General features: G+C 44.8%; 1 protein-coding gene across 1 annotated transcript in view; it reads left to right on the top strand.

Annotated features, from left to right (window-relative positions):
* Positions 1-2,851: 2,851 nt before the first annotated feature.
* Positions 2,852-8,401, top strand: part of LOC107111260 (C-C chemokine receptor type 4-like) — a gene marked incomplete at its 3' end in the record, with an annotated part of 18,460 nt that continues 12,910 nt past the window's right edge. The window contains exon 1 of the mRNA XM_015412211.1: positions 2,852-2,986. The remainder of the gene's footprint in view (positions 2,987-8,401) is intronic.

The raw sequence follows: 8,401 nt of genomic DNA, 5'->3' as shown, positions 1-8,401 counted from the left end.
CTAGCAAGAAGGGCCTTCTGTCACCTTGGAATAGTTTGCTTGTCTATGTAGAAGACTGTCGTGTAGAAGACTGGAAAACCTTGTCAGATTGGAATGAGCTACGTAATATAATTTTGTTTTGTTGTCTAAGTTCTGCATTTCCCTCCCCTGATCCCTCTCATTTGTCTGTCTCTGTTGTGTCTGGAATAAAAACTGAATCCCAGCCTTGAGAGACTTCTTTTCAACTTCTCACACAGCCTGCTGTTCAGCTCACGTTACTTAATGTATGGGAAAATTTGAAGCGAGAGAGGCACATGCCTTTTTGGAGACAAGGAACTTGCCTAGGGAACTTCCTCTGTCATACATAATACTCTGACCGCCGAGGCTCCGGACTGTTCTGGGGCAGCCGGTCAGGGGTCACAAAGGGTTAACCCTCCATTTGGTAGCAGTTCTAGCCAAGCAAATCTGAAAAGGCCAGCCTCACCAAACCCCAAGATCCTACGCTTTTTACAGTGCACTGCTCACCTCTCTGAATGGTGAAACATTTCAGGGATAAAGGTACTCAGGTTTGGGATCCTTTGGATTAGGTGACGAGGTCTTGTAATATGTGCTTTATTTTTTACAAATATACAAGTAGAACATAAGTGGATGCAGCAAACCATTTATTCCACATCAGATCATGAGAGAGAGAGAGAGAGAGAGAGAGAGAGAGAGAGAGATTGATTCTGCACTCCAGAGTGCTTCACTCAGCCCTCAGCCCTGTCTGCCTGAAAAATACGGAGACGGAGAGTGTTTTCAGCAAAGCGTACTTTATTCGACCAGGAACAAGACGACTTTGGCCGGCTCGCAGGCCGGCTTATATCCCCCGAGAAACCGCCACCCAAAACACACCCCTACTTCCCTACAGGTTATTTACAGTGGCCGAGAGTCCCATAGACTCTCGGCCGGGAACCTAGCTCCCTGATTGGAGCGGGCTAGGATCCGCATAGTCCATTGTCTCTTGGAGCGAAGCTCGACGTTTGTCTATTGACTTGTCTGGACTGGATACATTACACTGCCCTTTTCTCCATTCCAAATTCCCAGCTCCCACACACTTCTGTGTCTTTCCTTCAACTGGAAGGGCTCCTACATCTTCTCTTGGCTTTGGTAGGGATGTCTCATTCAAGAACCTAAAGTAATCGTGAAAGTGTCTCCTGGCAATTAGTTCCCTGTGAGGAACAATGCACAATCACTAAAGAATGTCAACGAACATTAAAGAACGTTAAAACACCTCTTAGAATTCTGGATGGTTGCATAGAGCTCCAGTATTAATGGGGGCTTTTTCACAGTGCTGCACACACCCCGGATGACGGTGGTGGTGGAAAAGTACCATCAAGTCGCAGTCGAGTTATAGCAATCCCATAGCATTTTCAAGGCAAGAGATGTTCAGAGGTGGTTTGCCATTGCTTACATTTGCATGGTGACCCCTGGCCTTCCTTGGAGGTCTCCCATCCAAGTACTAACCAGGGCTAACTCTGCTTAGCTTCCAAGATCTGGTGAGATCAGGCAAGCCTGTGCCATCCACCCAGGATGATGGTGGCCACAAAGTAAATGGTTCTAACAGATTTCTTGCACCAGGAAATTTTTAGTACATTTGTATCTTGCCTTTCCTCCAAGGACCGTAAGGTGGCACCTATTTACAGACCGGGAACTTTATAGACCAGTGGCCAGGGGGAACCTGGCAACCCTATCAGGGCTAGAAACTGACCATTAAAAGGGAAAGTTCCTTTATGAAAACTCCTTGAAGCTAGAAACAAGTCCAAACCAATGCTCCCTTTAAACCGTAGAGTCTTGTGAGCAAAAATTATACTTTCTGAGCTACTGGCATTAAAGTTGTGAGTGTGCGATTTGGCTGCTGCATAAATTAGTTTGCTCTGGAGCCCTCCTTCCTGAGCTAAGACAAAAATCTGTGAGCTAGAGGCTTAAAAACTGTGAGCTAGCTCACACTAACTCAGCTTAGAGAGCACACTGGTCCAAACCCTGGCAGCTGGGTTTATATTTCTCTATGTGAATGGGGGCTTCAGTTTGCTCACCGGGCTCGTATTTTGAGGCCAGTTGCTATGCAGTGTCCAAGCTAGGAAGTGATATTTTGATGTAGGAGGCAAGTGCCACACCCTGTTGAAATAAAGGCTTCCAAAGCAACACGAAGCAGAATTGCAGATGCAGTTCTACTAGGGTTGCCAGCCTCCAGGTGGGGCCTGGGGTTCTCCCGCTTTTACAACTGATCTCCAGCTGACAGAGATCAGCTCCCCTGGAGAAAATGGCTGCTATGAAGGGTTGACTCCAGGGCATTGTACTATGCTGAGGCCCCTCCCCTCCACAAACCCCACCCTCTCCTGGCTCCACCCCCAAAGTTTCCAGGTATTTCCCAACCCAGACCTGGCAACCCTAAGTTCTACAGCTGAAATGACGGGACCTGCCTCTGTGGTATGCGAGGAGCTCTGTGAGCTAGCTGGAAGAAGAGTGAACTAAAGAGCCAGATGTTAATTTCTGATCTTGTTATCTCTGCTCCACAGATGTGGGAAGACATGTAGAGGAACACATTTTCCATATTGATTCTTACTGGGTTCATTACAGACCTTGAACAACAAAATGTGCAGATGAAAGATCTGAAACAAAATACCCTTTGCTTCTTTGATAATTTGAGCTCTCACCCAAGATTGTGTGATAAAAAGTCCTCAGAGTAGCAAGACAATCGGCCGTTTTCAGAGTGTTCTGCAGTGTCACGGAAACAGATTTTTGACGTGCTTGTCGGGCAAAGGGTTATTATTGGAAGGGAACTTTTCTTTTTCTTTTTTTTTTTTTAAAGAGAAAGATTTGTCTGTCAGAAATTTGCAGAACTTGAACAGTTCTTTCCTCACACAGGAAAGGGTTCTTATTTCTGCTAAGTATCTATTCTGGTTTTGAGAACGCGTCTGGTCCAAAGAATCAAGCCTTCTGCACCTACCTGTTAAAAGCCCGTTAATTGGTAAGTCAATTTGCTTTTCGCTTTTTTGTGTGTCTTCATTTATATGGGCAAACAGCAACAATATATGTATACAAAAATTGTTTAGAAATATTACTTGAATTTCTAAGTCTCCCCTCTTACCTCCTAGAAAGTAAAATTACAATTATTATATAGCATGAATCCCAAGCATCTGAAAGTAATGAGACACTGACCACATTTCCCTTATGTGTTCATACCAACAACGTTTGTATCAAATCCAGGGAATCTAAATCATTGAATTTAAGCATCAACCACTAAGTAATAGAATGATTTTCACTATTACATTGGAATTCCTACTTCCTCTCAAAGCGCACACTACGGTGGGAAGTAATCTTTTAAATGAAGCGTAAAACAAATACAACACAACCATTATAAAACTATGATCACTCCGCCCTCAGACTAGACTCTTTTTGTTTTTATGTTATTAGAAAGGTGCTTTATATAATGTTTTTGAATTCCTATATCAAGCAGCACAGAGAACAAATATGACTATGTACTCAGTTTTGCAAATTAATACTGAAAATACTGCCTTTACATCAGCCCTGGTTATTTTACAATGCCTGAAAACAAATGCAAAGTCTTGAAGTGGGTGTAGGCAACTGTCCTGCAGAAATTTAAAGAAAGCACGATAGCATTTACCTGAGGTCCCAGGATGTGGCTAGAGTGTATGTGATGGAGCAACCTTGTGGAAGTTAAGCAGAGGTGGGGCTGGTCAGCAACACATCTGGATAGGAGACCTCCTAGAAATCCTATGCAAGCTGTGTTGCTTTCCAGGGTGGAAGACAAGGAGATAAATTTATAATGAATTAATTAGCCCCTGAGTGCAAACATTCTTTTTTTCTTGCTAAACAGTTATTGCACACTTTGACCGAGGACTACTGCATCTTCTATTCCCAGAAATTCTGGCATTTTCACAGAACTGGAGAGCTTCTTCACATAGAAAGCATTTCAGTGTACATAACTAGCAAATGTGTGTGTGTGGGGTGGGGTGGCGGGTCTGCATGCATGCTTTGGAACCACAACTGGCTGTAGACATAAACAGTATGTTTTGCAATCTACATTATACATATTTTCTATCCATATATCGTGGTTATATTTTTATGCCTTATAATAATTGCAACAATGCCCTCAACTCATGTTCAACATCTCTCTTTTTTTTAAAGCAAAGAGGTTGTGAAAGACATCAATCACTATGTGACATTTAGTTCCCCCAGTTGCGAGGTGTTTATGTGTTTGTATAAGCAACAAGATTGATCCAGTTCTCTTTTTTTTAATGCACTACAGGAGGGTTCAGAATTTTGGAGCAAGGGGGATAAAGGAGATTTTGATTTGAACCAGAAAACTCTCCATCATTGTGATGGTGGCGCATGTAGGCAGAAGGCACTTGGGGAGAACAGGTCATCTCACAGGTCATCTGCCATCGCTCTATTGTGCTAAGCACAAAAATCCTTACTCCTTACACTGAGGGTGCCATCCTAAGCAGAATCACACCCTTGGAAGCCCGTTGACTTCCATGGACTTACACCTTTCTAACTCTGCTTAAGATCACCCAGTAAAAAACATGCTGTCACTGGCCGGTAGAGATCCTGCAGAGAAGTGTGGAGCATGTCTCTCAGTCCTCCATGCAGGACACGTTTCCTTGTAGGCCTTCTTCTCTGCTGGTAGGTAACAGAAGGCCAGTGCTAATAGGAGCAGGGCATTCGGTGTCAGGGTGGAGAGCAGATTTTTACTCTTCCTTTCCTCCCCAATGAGGACCTTAACAGTGCAATGCTAAGAATACTTTCCTGGGAGTCAGCCCCACTGAGTCCATTTCCATAGCATTCTGAGTGGACTGAGCAGTTTAGGATTGCATTAGAAGTATACTTTCCTGGGAGTCAGCCCCACTGAATCCATTTCCATAGCATTCTGAGTAGACCGGTTTAGGATTGCATTGGAAGTAGCTTACGTTGTTCTCCTCGCCTCCATTTTAGCCTTACAACGACCCTGTGAGGTCGGTTAGGCTGAGAGTGGGTGACTGGCCCAAAGTTTCTGTCACAGAGTGGGGATTCAAACCTGGGTCTCCCAGATCCTACTCTAGCACTTTAATCACTGTACCACTGGTTCTTTGGTTTTTGTGTCCCTAGGAGTATGCCCTAAGAGTCCTAAGGAATGCCCATAAGAACAGAAATGGGGTGGGGCTAATCCTACCATCCTGATCATGTTAGAATTGTGATGGGAGTGTGGAAAGCAAGGAACAGGCTGTTTTTTTAAATATATAGATTTCTAGTGTTTCCTGATGCTGGGAAAGATTGAAGGTCAAAGAAGATGGGAATGGCAAAGGATGAGATGGTTAGACAGTGTCATCGATGCAACGAACATGAAATTGAGCAAACTTCAGAGGACGGCGGAAGACAGGAGGGCCTGGCGGGGTCTGGGCCATGGGGGCGCGGAGAAGAAGTGTCATTGAGTGACTAAGAGCCAGGAAGTCCCTGGTAAAAAGGGTGACAGTAAAAAGATGTCATTTAGAGAAACTGGTTGTCTCCCTCGATGTTTTTTCAGACTTCACATGATTTTCTTCAGGAGTACCTTTATTTCTAATCTCTTGACTGGTACAGTACAACAATGGCTGCAATTCTCTGCACATTCGCTTAGGAGTAAGCTAAATTAGTAGGACAGGGTGGGTTGCATGTGGTAATTATTATAATTGGTTAAATTGGCACATTTAGTAGGTATGGATAACAAAGCCACAAACCCCTTCACTTAAAAATAAATAGGAATGACAGTTTAACGTGGGCTAATTACATTGCTGTAATTATTATAGGGCATAAAACAAAATATCAACAAATGCTCCTCAAGTGTATTGCTTATTTGCATTTAATCTGAAATATACCCAGAAGAAAGACTCTCTCTGCACTGGGTTATTTCCCACACTCACAACTGTTCTGCCTTGCATATATTTTGTATTCTGCATGGCCTTCCACTTTCGACTTGCTGTATATCTTAAATTTTGCATTTCTGCTGGGTTATTTTAAAATTCTGCATTATTCAGCTCTCAGTTGAGTTTCCCTCTGCTGTTTCCCTGGGGTTTTCTGAATGTTTTGCCTAGGTTTGCCATCACTTTCCTCCCAAGGAGGAAATTTATGGCTTTAGTCACCATCTGCAGTGATCTTGGATCCCAGGAACGTGAATTCTGTCACTGCTTCCACGACTTCGCCTTCTATTTCAGGGGACAGTCAGGGTTGATTTTTTTTAGGATTGACTAATTCGATCTCCTTGCAGTCCAAGGGACTCGCAAGAGTCTTCTCCAACACCATAATCCAAAAGCATCTGTTCTTTGGTGCTCGGCCTTCCTTATGGTCCAACTCTCGCAGCCGTATATTACTACTGGGAATACCATCACTTTGACCATATGGACTTTTGTTGGCAGGGTGATGTCTCTACTTTTATCATGCCGTCTAGATTTGCCATCGCTTTCCTCCCAAGGAGCAGGCGTCTTTTAATTTCATGGCTGCAGTCACCGTCTGCAGTGAAGTCTGTCACTGCTTTCATGACTTCCCCTTCTATTTGCCAAGGAGTGATGGGGCCGGATGCCATGATCTTCTTTTTTTATGTTCATGCCAACTTTTGCACTCTCCTCTTTCACTCGTAGAAAGAGGCTCTTTAGGTCCTCTTCACTTTCTGCCATTAAGCCAAAAAGCTCTCTGCATTCTGTAAAATGGCCAAGGCTCTGAGCACGCCTCTGCCAGTTGGTACCTGGTGCAAGGAGGCAATCAGCAGTGTGGTTGAGCTTAAATCTGTCTTTCTTTTTTCTTTCTTTGATTCACTTTGATGCATTTTTTGGGGGAAAGCAAGGCAAGATTTCTTGCAAAGATGGGTTCTCCACACCAGCAATGCTGGTTCCAGTTGCTGGGAGCGGCTGTTTGCCTCCCCGCACATACATATGGTTCAATATGAGGCAGAAGGATGGAGGGAGCGAAACATCTACTTTTTATTGGACTTCTTCCTGCAAGTTGAAAAACTCTGCTCTCTGGAAGTGTTTCCGCTGGAAAGATTTCTCCCTCCTCCACCCCTCAGAGGAACCATGCCCCAACCAGCTCTGGCCGTGACTCCACAACCATCGCCACAGTGGCTGCCGCCGCCACTGAAGCACAAACTGACCGACAGACTAGCCAACCTCCAAGCTAGTGTCTCTCTATGGGTCACCCATGCCCAGAGTAGCCCAATGGTGCTGAGCCATAGAGGGGGGTGGGGGAACGAGGAGGAGAGAAAGGTGAGGCTGCGGTGTGCCCCATTGCTTGTGTGTCGGCTTGGCCAAGTTCTTGGCCGCTTCCTCGTGTCAGTTTCATTCACAGAACTGAACAAGGAGGATTTAAATGGAAGGCGCTTACTGGAGGCTAATGCACATCTGCAATACGGCCATTAGACATCCCCACACATCATAAGTCTCCACCCCAATTAAGCAAAAAATGCAGGTTTTGTTGGAGATGCAGAATGCGCACACAGGACACACAAGAAATAAACTGGAGGAAAAGGGTGGTGCAGAAGGGCAGGCACAAAAAATCCGAAGTCAACCGTAATGGTTCAACTGCTCAGATTCTCCGGAGTAAGCACAGTGAGCTGTGCATGCAGAAAGGGCCAAAATTTGTGAAAGATCAGCTGATTACAATGCCTCTTTTCTTAGAACTTCACACCCCCCACCCCACCCTGTTGAGTGTGTGTGTAAAATGCTGTCAGTTCACTTATGGTAACTTAAGGTGACCCCAGCAAGGGGCTTTCAAGGCAAGTGAGAAGCAGAAGTGGTTTGCCATTGCTTTCCTCTGCAGAGTCTTCCTTGGAGATCTCCCTTCCAAGTACTGGCCGAGCTTAGCTTCTGAGGTCTGATGAGATCGGGCCATACCATGCTGCTGCTGCTCCCCTCCACCTTCATTTGGGAGACAATAGTTAGCCTCTTATATAGAGATAGATAGACAGACAGACAGACAGACAGACAGACAGACAGACAGACAGACAGACAGACAGAGAGCCAGTTTGGTGTAGTGGTTAAGTGTGCGGACTCTAATCTGGGAGAACCGGGTTTGATTCCCCACTCCTCCACTTGCACCTGCTGATGTGACCTTGGGTCAGTCGCAAGCTCTGGCACAGCTGTCCTTGAAAAAGAGCAGTTTGTGTCAGAGTTCTCTCAGCCCCACCCACCTCACAGGTTGTCTGTTGTGGGGAGGGGAAGGGAAAGGAGTTTGTAAGCCGCTCTGAGACACCTTTGGGTAGTGAAGGGCGGGGTATAAATCCAATCTCTTCTTCTCTTCTTCTTCTTCTTCTTCTTCTTCTTCTTCTTCTTCTTCTTCTTCTTCTTCTTCTTCTTCTTCTTCTTCTTGATAGATAGATAGATAGATAGATAGATAGATAGATAGATAGATAGAT

This window comes from Gekko japonicus, unplaced genomic scaffold (genome assembly GCF_001447785.1).
Source record: "Gekko japonicus isolate JY-2015 unplaced genomic scaffold, Gekko_japonicus_V1.1 scaffold747, whole genome shotgun sequence".
In the NCBI taxonomy this organism is placed as follows: Eukaryota; Metazoa; Chordata; class Lepidosauria; order Squamata; family Gekkonidae; genus Gekko; species Gekko japonicus.
The sequence above is the reverse complement of the archived record's forward strand: the minus strand, read 5'-3'. Positions and strand labels throughout refer to the sequence as shown.